The sequence below is a fragment of the Microcaecilia unicolor genome, chromosome 1 (genome assembly GCF_901765095.1).
Source record: "Microcaecilia unicolor chromosome 1, aMicUni1.1, whole genome shotgun sequence".
NCBI lineage: Eukaryota > Metazoa > Chordata > Amphibia > Gymnophiona > Siphonopidae > Microcaecilia > Microcaecilia unicolor.
The window spans coordinates 2923212-2943515 of record NC_044031.1 but is presented as its reverse complement, the minus strand read 5'-3'; the positions used below and the strand labels follow the sequence as shown (position 1 = coordinate 2943515).

The following is a 20304-nucleotide window of genomic DNA, read 5'->3' as shown; positions in this document are numbered from 1 at the left end:
CAGACCTCCCTATTCCCTCGATTATGTTTCCCCCCTCTCAACTCACCCCTGTTATAATCCACTATTCGATCCCCTAAGAATATCTTGAACTTACTCTGTCTTATATAATTCTTCACAATGTAACCCATAATTGTACTGCAACCAACTGCACTTCCATTTTTACAATGTATTGTAAGCCACACTGAGCCCGCAAATAGGTGGGAAAATGTGGGATACAAATGCAAACAAATAAATAAATAAATACAGAGTATACCTAAAAGGAACAACAAGCTCAGCTGAAAGAACAGCATCATTTTGGTGTGGCAGGAAGTGATCCTGTAGCTGGGACCTGTCCCACAGGTGATACAGCATCCTTTTTGTACAGAAAATGAGCCTCCAAGGGCTTAGGTCAAGGAGGAAAGAGTTAGGATGCTCATTTTAGTCAGCAATTCAGTAATTAGAAATGTAGCTAGCTGGATGGCTGGCAGATGTGAAGAATGCTTAGTAACTTGCCTACCTGGTGTGATGGTGGCACAAATCAAGCATCACTTAGATAAGGTTTTAGACAGTGCTGGAGAACAGCTGGCTATCATGGCACATATGAGCACCAATAACAGTACCATCTTTACGCTGATGAATCCCAGATCTACCTCTCCACATCAGAAATCTCAGCCGAAATCCAGGCCAAAGTATCAGCCTGCCTGTCTGACATTGCTGCCTGGATGTCTCAGCGCCATCTGAAACTACACATGACCAAGACTGAGCTTCTCATCTTTCCCCCTAAACCAACCTCTCCTCCTCCCCCATTCTCTATTTCTGTGGATAACACTCTCATCCTTCCTGCCTCATCAGCTCGTAAACTTGGGGTCATCTTCGACTCCTCCCTCTCCTTCTCTGCACATATTCAACAGACTGCTAAATCCTGTTGTTTCTTTCTCTATAATATCAGCAAAATTCGCCCTTTCCTTTCTGAGCACACTACCAGAACCCTCATCTACGCTCTCTTGCTTAGACTATTGCAACTTGCTTCTCACAGGTCTCCCACTTAGCCATCTCTCTCCTCTTCAATCTGTTCAAAATTCTGCTGCACGACTAATATTCCGCCAGTGTCGTCATGCTCATATTAGCCCTCTCCTCAAGTCACTTCACTGGCTTCCTATCCGTTTCCGCATACAGTTCAAACTCCTCTTATTGACCTATAAAAGTGCATTCACTCTGCAGCTCCTCAGTACCTCTCCACTCTCATCTCTTCCTACACTCCTCCCCGGGAACTCCGTTCACTGGGTAAATCTCTCTTATCTGCACCCTTCTCCTCCACTGCTAACTCCAGACTCCGTTCCTTTTATCTTGCTGCACCATATGCCTGGAATAGACTTCCTGAGCCGGTACGTCAAGCTCCATCTCTGACCGTCTTCAAATCTAAGCTAAAAGCCCACCTTTTTGATGCTGCTTTTAACTCCTAACCCTTATTCACTTGTTCAGAACCCTTACTTTATCATCCTCACTTTAATATTCCCTTATCTCTTATTTGTCCTGTCTGTCCTAATTAGATTGTAAGCTCTGTGGAGCAGGGACTGTCTCTTCATGTTCAAGTGTACAGCGCTGCGTACGTCTAGTAGTGCTTTAGAAATGATAAGTAGTAGTAGTAACATAGAAGGATGTGGAAGAGATGTTCTGGTGACTAATTTAGGATTTCAGGTAGAAAATTGAAATCCAGAACCTCTAGGGTAGAATTCTCAGAAATGCTCACTATTCCACAAACAGCAAAGGCAACGTTCTGCAATCCTGATGCGTGAATCAGACAACAGTGGAGGAAAGAGGGCTTCAGATTTGTTACATACCGGGCAATATTTTGGGAGAAGAGGGAGCCTATTGTGAAAGTATGAGCTCTACTTTAACCAGCGTGGAATCCAGGTCTTTGCACAATAAAGCAGATGTTAAACCAGAACATGGTTCAGAGGTAGATCTCTCCATAGGACAATAACGAAACAAGGAAGTTAGACTATTCTAATAGAGAGGTTGCGATAAAGGGAGAAGCAGCTTAAGTGCTATTAAGAAACTTGCAGAGTTGAAAAATTCCATATTATCCCTGCCAGCTGCTAAGCGGGTTGCAAATAACAAGCAAATCACATAATTTGAAATGTTCATAAATGGAAAAGTTTCAATGTATATAGAACTGAATAAAGAGGCAGATATAATTGGTATCTCAGAGAGGAAGGAACATCGCCAATGAGACAGTGTGATACAAGGGTACAAATTTTGGGGATAATTTTAAACAGGATGTCCTATGTAAGAAATGCACAAAGGGGCCTACTGTAATCTTATTTTATAAATGAAGCTGCAAAAACACACAAATGTACACCTGCTCTGAAAAAGGTGTAAAGATGTGCATGACCTCTGCAAGTGTATACCCGTGTTTTATAAAATACACGTTTATTTGCGGCTGATATTTTTTCTACTATTGACCAGTCCTCAAGACTTTGCCAGGGTTATTATCTCTGATTACAGAGTTTGGGAGTTACTCAGGCTTTACCTTAAATCTTGCTAAATCCCAAGCCCTTCCACTAATTCCAGAAGTCAAGAGTTCATGGGTGGGGGGGGGGGGGGGGGGGTTTCCTTTACAAGGGGCCAACACAAAATTAAAATACTTAGGAATTTATTTGCCTACGGACTTAACAGACATTGGGGCCCTTTTAGTAAAGACACGTAGGAGCCAACGCACGTACAAATTAGAACTACCGCCCGGCTACCACGTGTGGTAATCCTAATTTTGATGCGCGGCAGAAAATAAATTTCTATTTTCTACCGCGTGGCGCTAACCGGGCAGTAAATGCCAGAGTATGCTCGCTGACGATTACTGCTTAGTCAATGAGTGACGGTAAGGTCTCAGGCCCAAAATGGACGTGCGCTGATTTTTATTTTGCCGCACGTCCATTTTCAGCAAAAGAAAAAGCTTTTTTTTGCAGGCGCACTGAAAAATGGACCTGCGTGCGTCCAACACATTCGCCTACACCAACGCAGGCCATTTTTCGGCACTCCTTAGTAAATGGGCCCCATTATATCAACACAATATTACTGCCCTCCTGACTGAAACAACTTGCCGAGTACAAATGTGGTTGCAAGTGCCTTTATCATGGTGGGGGCAAATTCGCCTTTTTTAACATGGTGCTTGCTCCCTCTTTATCTCCATCACTGTAATGAGAAACTGTTACATAGGAGCTTGCAGCGTTAACTGTGGAAAGGGAAATTTTTCTTTACTCAGCGCGTAATTCGACTCTGGAATTCGTTGCCGGAGAATGTGGTTAAGGCAGTTAGCTTAGCAGAGTTTAAGAAAGGTTTAGACGGCTTCCTGAAGGAAAACTACTACTACTATTTAGCATTTCTATAGCGCTACAAGGCGTACACAGCCATAGAATGTTATTAAAGGAACGTAGGGAAAAATCCACTATTCGTGGGACAAGCAGTACAAAATGCTTTGCTCTGTGGATCTTGTCGGGTGATTGTGACCTGGATTGGCCACTGTTGGAGACAGGGTGCTGGACTAGATGGTCTGTCCCAGTGTGGCGATGCTTATGTCTTAGGACTTGATATGCCACCTTTCTGAGGTTTTTGTTTTTGCATTATTTTTTTATCACCTTTCTGAGGTTTTTGCAACTACATCCAAAGCGGTTTACACATATTCAGGTACTTATTTTGAACCAGGGGCAATGGAGGGTTAAGTGACTTGCCCAGAGTCACAAGGAGCTGCAGTGGGAATCAAACTCAGTTCCCCAGGATCAAAGTCCACTGCACTAACCACTAGGCTATTCCTTGGCTTTCTATGGAGGTGTTGCAAAGACCTAGAGACCGTGGAGGTATGTTAAGCATTCAGTACCTTTCTATTGCTAGTGTGATGTGCCACATCAATGATTGGTATTGCGGTACAGATCATTTTTCTGTAACGGATTTGGAGATGGGTCTTTGCCAATGTTACATTTTAGTCAGCTTTTACATGCTGCTACTACTCCCCTGCCTTCTGGTATTTTTCAAGCCATCCAGTCAGGACCACCGAGAGACTAGGCCGAGCCAGCCCCGCCTCCACTGCCCCCCCCCCCCGCCGCCCCCTGTCACTCCCCCAGCCGCTGCCGCCCCCCGTCGCTGCAGTCCCCGTTCTCACCTGCCTGCCTCCTTGGCTCCGGGCCCCCTGCATTCAAAGTGGTAGTCGCAGATCGCCTTCCTTTGGGCCTTCCCTCCCTGTGTCCCGCCCTCGTTGGAGGTAACTTCCGGTTTCCGTGAGGGCGGGACACAGGGAGGGAAGGCCCAAAGGAAGGCGATCTGCGACTACCACTTTGAATGCAGGGGCCCGGAGCCAAGGAGGCAGGCAGGTGAGACCAGGGACTGCAGCACCAGCGACCTGACCCCAGCGCCGGGCCCCCATCCAGTCTGCCCGTCCTCAGCAACCACTATCACCTTCTTTCCATAAGAAATACGACTGTCTGTCCCAGGCTTTCTTAAATTCAGACAGTCCTTGTACCCACGACCTCCACCAGAAGGCCATTCCATACATCCACCACCCTTTCTGTGAAAAAGTATTTTCTTAGATTACTCCTGGGCCTATTTCCACTTAACTTCATCCTATGCCCTCTCATTCCAGAGTATTCCATCATTTGAAAGAAGCTCACCTTCTGTACATTACTGTCCCTGAGGTATTTAAACATCTCTATCAAATCTCCTCTCTCCCACCTTTCTTCCCAAATGTACATATTGAGAGCCTTACATTTTACGACAGAGCCCACTGACCAGTTTTGTAGCCACCCTCTGGACCGACTCCATCCCGCTTATATCTTAATGAAGGTGTGGTCTCCAAAACTGCACACAGTAATCTAAATGGGACCTCACCAGAGACTTATACATAGGGTTACCATATTTTGTCCTCTGAAAAAGAAGACACGTCACGCCCCCCTGCCCCGCCCACACCACATTCCTTTCACATCCTTGCCCCGCCCTTTCTCGCTCACCCCGCCCCCTGTCACATATTCCCCTCCCCCCGGGTCACATATTCCCCTCCCCTGCCCCCCATCACCTCCCCTCCCCCTTGTCACATATTCCCCTCCCCTCCCCTTACTTACTATCTACTGCCCTGGTGGTCTAGTGACCTCTTTGGGGCAGGAAAGAGCCCCCTCTTTCCTGCCTGGAGCGCTGCCTTGCCCTGCATCCTCCTCAGTCTCGGCTCAGGATTCAAAATGGCTGACAAGAGTTGAAGTCTCGCGAGGCCGCTTCAACTCTCGGTGGCCATTTTGAATTCCGAGCCGAGACTGAGAACGATGCAGGGCAAGACCAGGCAGCGCTCCGGGCAGGAAAGAAGGTAAAATTATGTATCATACCTGATAATTTTCTTTCCATTAATCATAGCTGATCAATCTATAGACTGGTGGGTTGTGTCCATCTACCAGCAGGTGGAGATAGAGAGCAAAGCTTTTGCCTCCCTATATGTGGTCATGTGCTGCCGGAAACTCCTCAGTATGTTCTCTATCTCAGCAGGTGGTGGTCACACACAGCAGCAGCTCTGGCTAGGTCTCCAAGCCTAATCTTTAGGTTTTGTTGAGTACCTGGGGTTGAGGGCTCTTCTTGAGCAAGTGCAAACCTGGTGGCGCCAGGTCCCTCCTTTTCTCCCCCCTCCCGCTGGCTCCGTTAAAAAAAAAAAAATTTTGGATGTCCTTAAGGGCGTTTATTTCGACGTTTATTTAAACGTTTATTGCAGCTACTCACTGGGACACCAGGTCGTTACAGCTCGGAGTGAGAAGCAGGTAATTTTTACCTTTTTATAGCGGGCAGGGGGTTCCCCGATCGATCTCCACGTGGCCTATGGCGTCGGAGGGCGAGAGCACGAAGAATCGCTCCCCGGACCGCGTGTGCGCTTCTAGCGGGGATGCGGGGGTTTTAAAGTCTGATTCGCCTTTGTTGGGTGTCAGTTTGGAGGCCGGTCAGTGTCCCGGGTCTTCCTCGGGGCGGCGGTTTTTCCCGCCATAAACGCCCATCCCCCGCTGCTCGCCTCCGCCATCTTGGCCGGCCACTCTGCTCGGACGGCTTCTTCTTGGGCCGCCCTTGAGCTGGGAGACGTTCATGCCATGGCCGCCCTTGATTTGGGCGACGGCAAAAAAGCGGCTAAAGTTAAGCGCCGTTCTTCCCGCGTGGCTCCTTCGCGGAGTGTCGCGCCGGACGCCATCTTGGATGCGCAGCATGTTTCTCCCCCGCTCTTGCGAGCGCCGGTTGAGGGTGCGTCTAGGGCTGTGGCCCAGGCTGCTGAAATACACAGTCTGGGGGGTTTCTCCCCCGAGTTTATTTTGCTGCTGCATCAGACCTTCCTTATGCAAAACGCTGCCCCTTCTCTCTTGTCCGACAAAGGGGTTGAGGCCCCCGGAAGTAAACGCCCTCGGGTGGATTCCCAGGGCTTAGAGGACTCTGTCTCCTCTGATGTAGATTAGGGCAGCGTATCTGAGTTCTCCCAACGGTCCTTTGGGGATTCCTTGGAGGAGACGGATTCCCGCTCGGATGGAGCGGATGACCCCTCTGCAGCGCGGATCTTTCGCTCAGAGGATTTGCCCAACCTGTTAGTGCAGGCCATGAGCATTTTGAAGATTTCCTCTCCAGAGGACGTCTCTCCCTCAGCCCCTGTTGGCTCCGCCATTATGCTGGGGACGAAGCGCCCGCCTAGAACCTTCCACGTGCATGATGCCATGCACACCTTAATTTCGGCTCAATGGGATGTCCCGGAAGCGAGCCTCAAAGTGGCTAGGGCTATGTCCCGCCTCTATCCTTTGCCTGAAAGTGAACGTGAGGCCTTTCTTTGGCCTACCGTGGATTCTTTAATCACTGCGGTGACTAAGAAAACGGCGTTGCTGGTGGAAGGTGGCACGGCCCTAAAAGACGCCCAAGACAGAAGATTGGAGGCGGCCTTAAGGTCGTCCTTCGAGGCGGCTGCCTTAAGTTTGCAGGCCTCAGTTTGCGGCTCCTATGTGGCCAGGGCGTGCCTGACGATTGTGCAGCGGGCTTCCCCCTCGGATCCTTCCTTGAGGGCTGATTGGCCGGCCCTGGAATCGGGCTTGGCTTATTTGGCAGACTTACTGTATGATGTCTTGAGAGCCTCGGCTAAAGGTATGGCTCAGTCAGTCTCTGCGCGGCGCTGGCTTTGGCTGAAACATTGGTCTGCTGACCACGCCTCTAAGTCCCGCCTGGCTAAGTTGCCTTTTAAAGGCAAGCTGCTCTTTGGGGTCGAGCTGGACAAGATTGTGACCGATCTCGGCACGTCTAAGGGCAAGAGGTTACCAGAGGTCAGGGCTCGGGCCAGTGCTCGCCCCGGTATCTCCAGAGGACGGTTTCAGGAAGCCCGTCGGTACCGCCCGGGCAAGTCGGGCTCCTCTGCCCCCTCTTCCTTCAAGAGGAACTTCTCCCCCAAGCAGCATTACTTTCGCAGAGACCGCCGTCCCGGAGGTGCGCCCTCCGGTCCTCCGCCAGGGTCTCGTACCCAATGACGGGGTCCTGGTCCATGGCCCAGTGCAGATTGGAGGACGCCTGTCCTCGTTTCTGGGCGAGTGGACCAGGGTAACTTCAGACGCTTGGGTGCTGGAAGTCATCAGAGACGGCTACAAGCTAGAGTTCTGCCGACCCTTAAGAGACGGGTTTGTACTCTCTCCCTGCAAGTCTCCGGTCAAAGCTGTGGCAGTGCAGCAGACCTTGGACAATCTGATCCGCCTGGGTGCGGTCGTTCCGGTGCCAGAAAATCAGCTTGGCAAGGGACGTTACTCCATTTACTTTGTGGTACCAAAGAAAGGAGGTTCTGTACAGCCTATCCTCGACCTCAAAGGGGTCAATCGGGCCTTGAAAGTTCGGCACTTTCGCATGGAGACTCTCCGCTCTGTTATAGCAGCAGTGAAGGCAGGGGAGTTCCTGGCATCCTTGGACATCAAGGAAGCGTACTTGCATATTCCCATCTGGCCTCCTCATCAACGCTTTCTGCGTTTTGCAGTCCTGGGCCGACACTTCCAGTTCAGAGCCCTCCCGTTCGGGTTGGCTACTGCTCCGCGGACCTTCTCCAAAGTAATGGTGGTCATCGCGGCCTTCCTACCAAAGGAAGGAGTACAAGTCCATCCTTATCTGGACGACTGGTTGATCCGAGCCCCCTCTTATGCAGAGTGCGGCAAAGCTGTGGACCGGGGTGATTGCTCTTTTGAGCTCCCTGGGATGGATCATCAACTGGGAGAAAAGCCAGCTGCGCCCGACTCAGTCCCTGGAGTATCTGGGTGTTCGATTCGACACCCAAGTGGGCAGAGTGTTCCTGCCGGACAATCGGATTGTCAAACTTCAGGCTCAGGTGGACCAGTTCCTAGTAGCCTCTCCGCTTCGGGCTTGGGACTATGTGCAGCTGTTGGGCTCTATGACGGCCACGATGGAAGTAGTGCCCTGGGCCAGGGCTCATATGAGACCACTACAACACTCTCTGCTGCAGCGCTGGACTCCGGTGTCGGAGGATTATGCTGTGCGCCTTCCCTTGGACCCAGCAGTGCGCAAGGCGCTGAACTGGTGGCTGAAGACAGACAAGTTGTCTGCAGGGATGCCTCTTGTGACCCCGGAGTGGATTGTCGTCACGACGGATGCCTCTTTGACGGGCTGGGGAGCCCACTGCATGGGAAGGACAGCGCAGGGGCTCTGGTCTCCTGCAGAGGCAAAGTGGTCTATCAACCTCCTGGAACTCAGAGCCATTCGGTTGGCGCTTTTGGAGTTCCTCCCGGTACTGGCGTTGAAGCCAGTACGGGTCCTGTCGGACAATGCCACGGCTGTGGCCTATGTCAACCGCCAGGGAGGTACCAAGAGCGCCCCTCTAGCCAAGGAAGCCATGAATCTATGCCAGTGGGCGGAAGCAAACCTGGAACAGCTGTCAGCGGCCCACATTGCCGGAGTCATGAATGTCAAGGCGGACTTTCTCAGTTGCCATACCTTGGATCCCGGAGAGTGGCAGTTATCGGCTCAGGCGTTCTTGGACATCACGAAGCGCTGGGGCCAGCCGAGCCTAGATCTGATGGCGTCATCGGCCAATTGCCAAGTGCCGCACTTTTTCAGCAGAGGACGGGACCCTCGATCTCTGGGAGTAGATGCTCTTCTCCAACAGTGGCCGACACAAGAGCTTCTCTATGTGTTCCCGCCCTGGCCCATGTTGGGCAGGGTACTAGACCGGGTGGCAAAGCATCCGGGCCGGATAATCCTGGTGGGTCCGGACTGGCCCAGACATCCCTGGTATGCGGACTTGATCAGGCTCTCAGTGGACGACCCTCTGCGGCTGCCAGTGGAGCAGGGCCTGTTGCATCAGGGTCCCGTGGTGATGGAGGATCCCTCCCCCTTTGGTCTTACAGCCTGGCTATTGAGCGGCAGCATCTGAGGAAGATGGGGTTCTCAGACAAGGTCATCGTCACTATGCTGAGAGCGAGGAAGCGCTCTACTTCTACTGCTTACGCCAGGGTTTGGCGTACCTTTGCAGCGTGGTGTGAAGCAGGCTCACTTTCTCCCTTCACTGCTCCAATTTCTTCAGTGCTGGCGTTCCTGCAAGAAGGTCTGGAGAAAGGCCTGTCGCTCAGTTCCCTTAAAGTCCAGGTAGCGGCTCTGGCTTGCTTCAGGGGCCGCCTGAAGGGTGCTTCCCTGGCTTCGCAGCCAGATGTGGTACGTTTTCTCAAGGGAGTTAATCACCTGCGCCCTCCTCTGCGCTCAGTGGTGCCTGCGTGGAATCTCAACCTGGTGCTAAGAGCCTTGCAGAAGCCGCCTTTTGAACCCTTGTCGAGGGCATCTCTGAAAGACCTGACGTTGAAAGCAGTCTTTTTGGTGGCTATCACTTCAGCCAGAAGAGTTTCCGAGCTCCAGGCACTCTCATGTCGAGAGCCTTTTCTGCAGTTCACTGAGGCAGGAGTGACTATTCGCACAGTGCCTTCCTTCCTGCCCAAGATTGTTTCTCGCTTCCATGTGAATCAGCAGCTCTGTCTCCCTTCCTTTCGTAGGGAGGACTACCCAGAGGAATTCTCTGCTCTCAAATATCTGGATGTGAGACGAGTCATCATCAGATACTTGGAAGTGACCAATGATTTCCGGAAATCGGATCATCTGTTTGTCCTGTTTGCAGGTCCTCGTAAGGGTCTGCAGGCTGCTAAGCCTACAGTGGCAAGATGGGTCAAGGAAGCCATTGCAGCGGCTTATGTGGCCGCGGGGAAGGTGCCGCCTATCCAGCTGAAGGCTCACTCCACTAGAGCTCAGGCGGCCTCGATGGCAGAGGCCGGGTCCGTCTCCTTGGAAGAGATTTGCAAGGCGGCAACTTGGGCATCGGCCCATACCTTCTCCAGGCATTACCGCTTGTCTGTGGCTGCTCGAGCGGAGGCCCGGTTTGGAGCTTCAGTGTTGCGGTCAGGGATTTCTATGTCCCGCCCTGGGTGAGTACTGCTTCGGTACATCCCACCAGTCTATGGATTGATTAGCATGATGATATGGAAGGTAAAATTATGTATCATACCTGATCATTTTCTTTCCATTAATCATAGCTGATCAATCCATAGCCCCTCCCAGATATCTGTACTGTTTATATTCTGGTTGCATTTCAGGTTCAAGTTTAGTCTTCAGTTCCTGTTCAGGAGGACTTCGTGTTCAAGTTTTTTCAATTGGATTCTTCAAGAGTTGAGACGAGTTTGTGTTACAGTGAGCTGCTGCATTCCTCTCCCCTCCGTTTTACGGGGCTGGATTGAGACATAAATTCTGCCGGCGCTCTCTCCCGCTTCGTGCGGCTGTAGGGCAGCTTTGTACCCCTCCCGCTTCGGCAGTGTTAGGGTCAGTCAGCTCCTCCCGCGGTTGCGGTTGCAGGATAAGCCAGATCCCCCCGCATCGGCGGGGTGGTGTCCCTCCCCTGCTCCACGGGGATGAGCTGGACGGATTCCCCTCCCCCACTTGTGTGGGGATGAGCTGGGTTAATTCCCCTCCCCCGTTTCGGCGGTGGTGAGCTGGGCAGAGTGTCCCTTTGTGGGTGTAATTCTCTACGTGCTGAGTCCTGCGGATGGAGCTTTGATATCGACATACTGAGGAGTTTCCGGCAGCACATGACCACATATAGGGAGGCAAAAGCTTTGCTCTCTATCTCCACCTGCTGGTAGATGGACACAACCCACCAGTCTATGGATTGATCAGCATGATGATATGGAAGGGGCTCTTTCCTGCCCCGAAGAGGTCACTAGACCACCAGGGCAGATAGTAAGTAAGGGGAGGGGAGACCCATGGCGCCGCTCGCCCACCCACCCGTTTGTCCAGAAATCCGGACAAACAGGCGGGCGGGCAAAACCAGCCGGACGGCTGGACATGTCCTCAAAAAGAGGACATGTCCGTGGAAATCCGGACATATGGTAACCCTACTTATACAAGGGCACTATCACTTCTTTTTTTCTTGTTGGTCATCCTTCTCCCTCTGCACCTGAGCATCCTTCTGGCTTTGACCATCACCTTTTCTATCTGTTTGGCCACCTTAAGGTCATCAGCCTGGCTTTGAGGGGGTACTTGGGGGTACTGAGTACCGGCACCTTTTCCACTGTCTGCTAAAATTGACCCATGGGCCCCAAGTTTTAATGAAAACGCTCAGGATCTACATAGCAATTCTGCCTTGTCATAGGTTATGTGACTGGTTGCAAGGGGCCCTCAGTGATCACCCCACCCTTGAAGGGTGTTCTAGCCTTTGAGTACCGGCACCTTTTTTGCTAGAAAAAACGCACCGGTCATCAGACACAATCACCTCCAATTTCCGCTCTTCATTTGTACATAGAAGTACTTTACCCCTTATATTGTATCGTCTCTTGGATTCTTGTAACCCAAGTGCATGACCCTGCATTTCTTAGCATTAAATCTTAAAAGCCAATTATTGGACCCACTATTCAAACTTCGCCAGATCCTTCCTCATGCCATCCACACCCTCTGGGCTGTCCATCCTATTACAGAGTTTGGTAAAAGAGACAAACGTTACCAGACAGTCCTTCCTTTGTGTCAAACTTAAGATTCTTTTAGTCGTTCACAATGCTCTTTTTAAGGACACTCAGTACTATTTGTCATGTCTATTGATCCCATACAAGCCGTCTTATCATTTATACTCAGCTAATAAATTCCTTCTTTATCTCCCGCCCCGGTACACGCACAACTTGATTCCACTTGAACAAACCCCACCCCCGGGGTGGGGTTAATTTATTTATTTCGTTTTACAATGTATAACATGCACTATCTACAATTATAGGCGGTTAACAATAAAACATATATAATGAAATATACAAACTTAACATGAAAAGCAGACTCCTGACCTGTAAACTGCAGCTTGAACACAGGAGCTTTAAGATTAAAGATAGGACTGGAATTCGCTGCCGGAAAAGGTGGTTAAGGCGGTTAACTTAGCGGACTTCAAAAAAGGGTTGGACGGCTTCCTGGAGGAAAAAGCCATAGAATGTTATTGAATGGACGAGGAAATAATACAGTATTTCTAGGATGGGCGGGACAAATTGCTTTTTCTTTTGGCCGCTGTCGGTGACAGAGTGCTGGGCTCGATGGACCCTTGCTCTGTCCCACCATTGCGATGCTTATGTAATTATTCTTGTGGGATTTCTGTGCATTTTTGGGATTTTTATAAAATCTTGAATACCAGTGACAAACAGATAAAGAACATAAGAATAGCAGGCTACTTGGCTAGATGGACTATTGGTCTGACCCAGTATGCCTGTCCTTAGGTTCATACTGGGTCAGACCAATGGTCCATCTAGCCCAGTATCTTATTTCCAACAGTAGCCAATCCAGGTCACAAGAACCTGGCAGGAACCCAAATAGTAGCAACATTCCATGACACCAATCCCAGGGCAAGCAGTGGCTTCCCCCATGTCCATCTCAATAACTGACTGACCTTTCCTCCATGAACTTGTCCAAGTCTTTTTTAAACCCAGATATGCTAACTGCTATTGCTACATCCTCTGGCAACGAGTTCCAGAGCTTAACTATTCTTTGAGTGAAAAAAATATTTCCTCCTATTTGTTTTAGAAGTATTTCCATGTGACTTTACTCAGTGTACCCTACGTTTTGAAAGAGTAAAAAATTGATTCATTTCAACTCGCTCTACACCGCTCTGGATTTTGGAGACCTCAATCATATCTCCCCTCAGCCGTCTCTTTTCCAAGCTGAAGAGCTCTAACCTCTTTATCCTTTCCTGACATGGGAGGAGTTCCATCCCCTTTATCATTTTGGTCGCTCTTCTTTGAACCTTTGCTAATTCCGCTATATCCTTTTTGAGATACGGCAACCAGAACTGAACGCAATACTCAAGGTGCGGACGCACCATGGAGCAATACAAAGGCATTACAGTATTTTTGAACTTATTCACCATCCCTTTCCTTATAATTCCTAACATTCTGTTTGCTTTTTTGGCCACTGCCACACACACTGAGCAGAAGACGTCAGCGTATTTTCTATGACACACGGATCTTTATCTTGAGTGCTGACCCCCCAAGGTGGACCTTAGCATCAGATAACTATGATTTGGATTGTTCTTCCCAATGTGCATTGCTTTGCATTTGTCCTCATCTGACATTTGGATGCCCCAGTCTTCCAATTTTCTAAGGTCTTCCTGCAATTTTTCACAGTCCGCGTGTGTTTTTAACAACTTTGAATAGTTCTGTGTGTCATCTGCAAATTTAATCACCTCACTTGCCATTCCGATTTCTAGATCATGTATAAATATGTTAAATCAGTGGTTCCCATCCTGGTCCTGGAGGCACCCCAGCCAGTCAGGTTTTCAGGATACCCGCAATGAATATTCATGAGAGAGATTTGCATGCAGTGGAGACAGTGCATGTAAATGTGTCTCATTGATATTCATGGTGGGTATCCTGAAAACCTGATTGGCTGGGGTGCCTCCAGGACCAGGTTTGGGAACCACTCTGTTAAATAGCACCGGTCCCAGTATGGATCACTGATCAATGAGTGGGTCTGTCTCACAACAAAATTAATTCACAACAGTTTAAAAACAATTTTCAAATTGTAACATTCAAATCCAGATAATCTTCTAAATGAAGACTGAAATCTCCAATTATTAATAGTAACTGCCCGAGAGATTGCTTCCATTAATAAATATACTATATTACACCAAGGACCTGGAGGTCTAAAAATAAGCATCATGCCTACAGAATTGGAAGATAGTGACAAATCATCCTGAAGTGTATATTGGGGCAGTGGGTTGAGATCCTGGGGAACTGGGTTTGATTCCCACTGCAGCAACTTGTGACCCTGGGAAAGTCACTTGACCTTCCAATGCCCCAGGTACAAATAACACTTAGATTATGAGCCCACCTGGGACAGAAAAGTACCTTTACAAATGCCTGTGTGTGAATCGCTTAGGGGTAGGCAGTATATAAGTTGTGAAAATAAATACATAAATGTCATAAATTCCACATCTGGACATCACAGCCAATCCACCAACCCTTTTGTCCAATCTTAAGTGAATAACACTGTAACCCAGAGGGCAGAGGTGAGAGAACAATGGTCTACCTTGATCAGTTAACCAAGTTTCAGAGATAAACATACAGCCTACATCAGAATTGACTGTAATTTGGGGTTTTTTTTCATAAATTTGGCAATTAACATATACTATTATTATTATTATTTGTTACATTTGTAACCCACATTTTCCCACCTATTTGCAGACTCAATGTGGCTTACATAGTACCGTCAAACGCGTTTGCCCAGTTGGTGGATAACAAATACAAAGTTGTATAGTGATCGTATGAGGTATAAGTGGAGGGTCGGAATGGATGAAGATTGTGTGATGTCCTGTTCGATCATAGTCATGCTGTGTTGGTAGGTGAAGAGGGTTACGTGGGGTCGTTGGGGTAGGCCTTTTTGGGTTTTAGTGATTTCCTGAAGTTCAAGTGGTCATGGATTGTTTTCACAGCTTTTGGAAGCCCATTCCATAGTTACATAGTAAACATAGTAGATGACGGCAGAAAAAGACCTGCATGGTCCATCCAGTCTGCTCAACAAGATAATTTAATGTGTGCTACTTTTTGTGTATACCTTACCTTGATTTGTATCTGCCATTGTCAGGGCACAGACCGTATAAGTCTGCCCAGCACTAGCCCTGCCTCCCAAGCACCAGCCCCGCCTCCCATCACCGGCTCTGCCTCCCAATCTCGGCTAAGCTTCTGGGGATCCCTTTCTTCCGAGCAGGATTCCTTTATGTTTATCCCGCGCATGTTTGAATTCCGTTACCGTTTTCATCTCCACCCCCTCCCGCGGGAGGGCATTCCAAGCATCCGCCACTCTCTCTGTGAAAAAATACTTCCGGACATTTTTCTTGAGTCTGCCCCCCTTCAATCTCATTTCATGTCCTCTCGTTCTACCGCCTTCCCATCTCCGGAAAAGGTTAGTTTGCGGATTAATACCTTTCAAATATTTGAACGTCTGTATCATATCATCCCTGTTTCTCCTTTCCTCCAGGGTATACATGTTCAGGTCAACAATTCTCTCCTCATACGTCTTGTAACGCAAATCCCATACCATTCTCGTAGCCTTTCTTTGCACCGCTTCCATTTTTTTAACATCCTTCGCAAGATACGGCCTCCAAAACTCAACACAATACTCACCAACGTCTTATACAGGGGTATTAAAACCTCTTTTCTTCTGCTGGTCACACCTCTCTCTATGTACATAGTTGTGCGCGTATGTTGGAGAAGCCGGCTGCATAAGTTGTTTTGTATTTCAGTCCTTTGCAATTTGGGTAGTGTAGGTTTAGGTAGGATCTTGATGATCTGACTTTGTTTCTTATTGGTAAGTCTATGAGATCTGTCATGTATTCTGGGACTACGCCGTATATGATTTTGTGGACTAAGGTGCAGATTTTGAAGATGATCCATTCTTTGATTGGGAGCCAATGCAACTTTTCTCGGAGGGGTTTGTCACTTTCGAAACGTGTTTTGCTGAATATTAGCCTGGCTGCTGTATTTTGGGCGATCTGGAGTTTTTTTATGAGTTGTTCTTTGCAGCTCAAAGGGACAGGCGTAAAATCATTACTAACTGAAAGCGATAAATCTATCTTTACCACATTAACAGAAGAATACCCTCTACCTTTAGGAAAAAAACTGCAGATTTGTAAATTTTGTATGAAAAGAATCACTATAACATGACTGCTGAGAAAACACTCTGTTACCTAAAATTACCTCAATCTTCTCAGAATCTAGTATGAGACATTACATTAAAAACCTATTACTGAAAAGATGAACTCACCTATTTTTAGGTTTCAGGGAGGCCGTAACCCATACTGGTATGGAAAAAGCATAATCAAATCAAATTGTACATTTAAAATGCCAATAAGGGCAAAGCATAAAAACAACAACCAGCACATAATAACAATATCATGGTAAGTAGACAGTACCTTTTCTTTTCTATCCACTGATGATTTTGGAGTTCCTTTCTGACAAAATGCATTGCTATTATAGTTGAATGTACTCTGCCTTGACAGATTTTCTAAAAAGAGACAAATTCAAAATAAAGTACCAAGTTGCTCCCAAGGTTCTGTACGAAGGGACATACAAAGGGGTGGAACGTGCCCCTTTGGAATGCCCCTTCGGTGTGATGCCTTAGGATCTAGCGTCGATTTTTGTAGCCGAAAGGTGATGTCCTCAGGATGCGCCTGATTGCTAGGAGCTGGGACTTCCCACCTCAGGCTGGAGTCAGGCTGAACGGATTCAGCTCAGCAGTGACAAAATGATCTCTCAATATGGTGTCTCAAGGGGGTTATAGCCACAATGATGTTCCTTGCCTCAGGATCTGGCATCAGTTTTATAGTCAAAGGTGACATCATCAGAAAACGCCTGGTTGCTAGGTGCCGGATCCTCCCACCTCGGGCTGGAGTCAGGCTAAATGGCTTCAGCTCAGGCACTCTTCTGTATTTTTCCCTTTACCCTGTTCCCTAATTTCTAATTATTTTTATTTGTACACCGCTTAGCTGTATACTTTATTTGTGGTATACGAAATAAATTTGAACTGTGAACTGTAACCATGACTTCAATCGACCTTTCATGGAGCAAACTGATGCAGCTGACGTGGGCCTCTGTGTAGTCCTCGCTCAAGAAGTTGATAGGGAAGAATATTCTATGGCTTCCATCAGTCAGACCCCTGGGAGAAGAACTACACTGAAGTCAAGACGGAGGCCCTAGTTGTCAAGTGGGCACTGAAACCTTCCCAAAACTATCTAATGGAGTACCCCTTTATGCTGGTTATGGACCATGAACCCCTCAAATGGCCGGCCTGTCAGAAAAAAATCCAACGCTCCAATCATGCAATTGTTCCTGCATCTCCCGCCCTTCCTGTCACGTTTTCAAAGCAGGAAACTGGGTTGTGAGCCCTTGGGCCACTGCCGAGGAGCGGCAGCGGCAGGCAAAACCACCCCACACTGGAGACTAGGCAGAACAGGACTGGAACTCCGGACTGGAGTTGCAGCAGAGGCAAACAGGCAGGACTAAAGCAGAGCAGGGACCCTTAAACTTCACCTGTACTTGGCCACTTTTCACCACGAGTTGAGCTTCTGGCTGCAGGTGGCCGGCAGGACTTACTGGGCAAGGCAGGGCTGGATCCCCACTAGGCTGAACCAGGACTGAGAGTCAGAGAGGAAAGGAACATACAGGGACAGCAGGGCAAGGAAAGGATAAGCTGAAGGACAGCACTGAAAGCTGCAGAACAGCCACTAGACACAAACAGACAAGGACTAGACACAAAACAGAAGAGTAAACCAAAGGACAAGCCGGGTCAGGGCAAACAGCAGAATCAGGCAAGAAACTAAAACAAGAAACCAGACTAGGCAGAAGAGCAAAAAGCCCCAACATACCAGGACCTTAGACAATGCAAAGGCAGAGAGGTTCAAAATGGCTAATAAGCCCAGCAGGAGCTGAGGCTCAGCTGCTGCAATCACCAGGCAACTAAGGGTGCTGTGCAGGTTCAAACAAAACAGCAAGTCTGGCAGGCCGGAAGATCCGGACTGGACTAGGCTGAAGTCTGGAACGGGAAACAGCACACAGACAATCCAATGCAGCCAGCACACAGAGACAACATAGAAAGACCAAACAGAAGCCAGCTTAGAAGCTGACCACAGGAAATACGGTGAGTCGGAGAGGGGTCACGGCCACAGACGTGACACTTCCAATACACAGCACCAAGCTGGCCAGGAAAATCAGAATGCTGATTTCCTTTCTCAAGAGGTGGACACTGTTTATGAAGGCACTCAAAAGAGCATGGTTAAACTGAGAGGGAGGATATGTGAGGGAGTATGTAAGAAGTTACGGGTCTCTCTTAATAACACTCCCTCACAGAGCCACATTAACCCGCAAAACAGAGCAGAGAGGGCGAGGACCAAGAAGGATAAAATTCCTACCCAAAACACACCCAGGACTTAGACACTTATGCAATACAGTTGTCCAAATGCTGGTTTACACATGTCTAAAATCTGAATAGCGTTTCTAAAACAAGCACCATAGGTTTGTAAAATGGATACCTACACACAGAAGTTGGAAAATCATCACTTTCATATAGAAGCTGCCAAGTTTGTGCTGCTCATTCTTCCCTTGTGTACATTTGTAAAGTGGCTTCTCCCACTTTGTGTGCTCACAAATACACATAACGTATAACATAAGAGTAGCTATACTGGGTCACACCAATGGTCCATCTAGCCCAGTACCTTTTTTCCAAGCAATGGCCAAGCCAGGTCACAAGTACATAGCAGAAACCCAAATCGTGGCAACACTCCATGCTACAAATCCCAGGGCAAGCAGTTGCTTTCCATATCTGTCTCAACAGCAGACTATAGACTTTTACATAGCTGAGAAAGGGGACAAGAGGGGGGTCAGGGCCGGGGTGATTCGCTCACCTCCCTCTGTCTCCACCTCAGTAGAATGTGCCTGAAGGAGCCGGTAAGTCTTTCCTCAGAAGAACTTAAGAGTAGGACATATGGGCTCAGACCAATGTGTGTCTCAATAGCAGACTACAGACTTTTCCTCCAGGAACTTATCCATAAGAACATAAGAGTAGCCATACTGGGTCAGACCAATGGTCCATCTAGCCCAGTATCCAAGCCAGGTCACCAGTACCTGGCAGAAACTCAAATCGTGGCAACACTCCATACTACAAAACAGGGCAAGCAGTTGCTTCCCATGTCTGTCTCAATAGCAGACTGAACTTTTCCTCCAGGAATTTGTACAAACCTTTTTTAAACTCAGATAAGCTAACCGATGTTACCATATCCTCTGGCAAAGAATTCCAGAGCTTAACTATTCGTTAACTGAAAAAAATATTTCCTCCTATTTGTTTTAAAAGTATTTCCATGTACTTCCTTGAGTGTCCCCTAGACTTTATACTTTTGGAACGAGTAAAAAAAAATCGATTTACTTCTACTCGTTCTACACCATTCAGGATTTTGTAGACCTCAATCATATCTCCCCTCTCCCTAACCTCTTTAGCCTTTACATAAGTACATAAGTATTGCTAAACTGGGAAAGACCAAAGGTCCATCAAGCCCAGCATCCTGTTTCCAACAGTGGTCAATCCAGGTCACAGATACCCGGCAAGATCCCAAAAATGTACAAAACATTTTATACTGCTTATCCCAGAAATAGTGGACTTTCCCCGTCCATTTAATAACGGTCTATGGACTTTTCCTTTAGGAAGCCGTCCAAGCCTTTTTAAAACTCCGCTAAGCTAACCGCCTTTACCACATTCTCTGGCAACGAATTCCAGAGTTTAATTACACGTTGAGTGAAGAAAAATGTTCTCCGATTCGTTTTAAATTTACTACATTGTAGCTTCATCGCATGCCCCCTAGTCCTAGTATTTTTGGAAAGCGTGAATAGACGCTTCACATCTACCCGTTCAACTCCACTCATTATTTTATAGACCTCTACATATTTCCCCTCAGCCGTCTTTTCTCCAAGCTGAAGAGCCCTAGCCACTTTAGCCTTTCCTCTTAGGGAAGTCGTCCCATCCCCTTTATCATTTTCGTCTTCTCTGCACCTTTTCTAATGCCACTATATCTTTTTAGAGATGCGGCAACCAGAATTGAACACAATATTCGAGGTGTGGTTGCACCATGGAGCAATACAAAGGCATTATATCATCCTCATTTTTGCTTTCCATTCCTTTCCTAATAATACCTAACATTCTATTTGCTTTCTTAGCCGCAGCAGCACACTGAACAGAAGGTTTCAACGTATCACCAATGACGACAACTAGATCCCTTTCTTGGTCCGTGACTCCTAA

The 20304-nt window shown here is 48.0% G+C and overlaps 1 protein-coding gene across 1 annotated transcript in view; it reads right to left on the bottom strand.

Moving 5' to 3' along the window:
• The window catches only part of LOC115461903, a 149321-nt gene that overhangs the window by 104030 nt on the left and 24987 nt on the right, over window positions 1–20304 (bottom strand). The gene's annotated exons all lie outside the window — the stretch shown is intronic.